At 35.0% G+C, this 985-nt stretch overlaps 1 protein-coding gene across 1 annotated transcript in view; it reads left to right on the top strand.

Annotated features, from left to right (window-relative positions):
* OVCH1 (ovochymase 1) overlaps nucleotides 1-985 on the top strand; it is an 85,782-nt gene that overhangs the window by 51,917 nt on the left and 32,880 nt on the right.

Here is a 985-nt window from a genome sequence, read left to right as displayed (position 1 = left end):
CCTGCTGAAATATATTTTCTCATATGGTAAAATGGCCTTATGCCTGCTTTCTTTTTTAAAAACAGTTATTTTCTCTCTAATTTATAGCTATCTTTATCATATACCAGATTCTCATATAGAAGTAAATGATTTCTGGGAAAACTTGCCTTTATCATTGTTCTACTGAAAACCATGTTTGACTTTGTTGTGTATTACCTGGGAAACCCCTATAATTTTTCAATGTAGCATTTCTTTGATTTGAAATTCTCAGCTTGAAACTTCTGGAGTTGTTCTCTCCTTAAGATGATAGCTAGTGGAACTGTAGGACTATGATAGAAATATTACCTCTTACTCAAGTCAGGTAGTATTCTAGTACACTGTAAAATGCTGTTTTTCCCTGTGGGAGCCAGAAACCATTCAAGAGCTGCGTTCATCTCTTCTTGCTATAAATAAATATTTGCTCATTCTTCAAATAGTATTTCAACATCATTTATCCTAAGATGTTATGCCAACTAATGTTTTTTTCTTCTTGTATATAATCTCCCTTCTTTCCTCCCTACAAATATATATGGAACACCTACTGTGGGCCAGGGACTGACCCTTCTCAGTTGTGGGCATCCAGTAGTGAACAAAATGGACAAAAAAAGTCCCCGCCCTTACCAACCTTATATTCTAGTTGGGGGAGGACACATAGTACAATAAAATATATAATATGTTAGACAGAAGGGCTGGGGGAAAATGATGTGGGAAGGGAGAGAAGAAGCATCTGGGATGCAGGTGCCATAGAGTTATATGCAGTATAACTGGCAAAAGTCTTTCTGAGCAGGTGACATTTAAATAAATGTTACAGAATGATATTGAGTTATTCTTAATAGTAGGTGACTTTGATTCTAAGAAAATCAAGGGTTCTTTCTATACCTTTTTAATCAGCCCTCTGAATCATTTTAGAATTATGGTTATAATTGTATGTTCTGTCTTTGACTTAGGTTCTTAAAGTAAAGTGATC

The sequence above is a fragment of the Lipotes vexillifer genome, unplaced genomic scaffold (genome assembly GCF_000442215.2).
Source record: "Lipotes vexillifer unplaced genomic scaffold, Lipotes_vexillifer_v1.1 scaffold477, whole genome shotgun sequence".
NCBI lineage: Eukaryota > Metazoa > Chordata > Mammalia > Artiodactyla > Lipotidae > Lipotes > Lipotes vexillifer.
The sequence above is the reverse complement of the archived record's forward strand: the minus strand, read 5'-3'. Positions and strand labels throughout refer to the sequence as shown.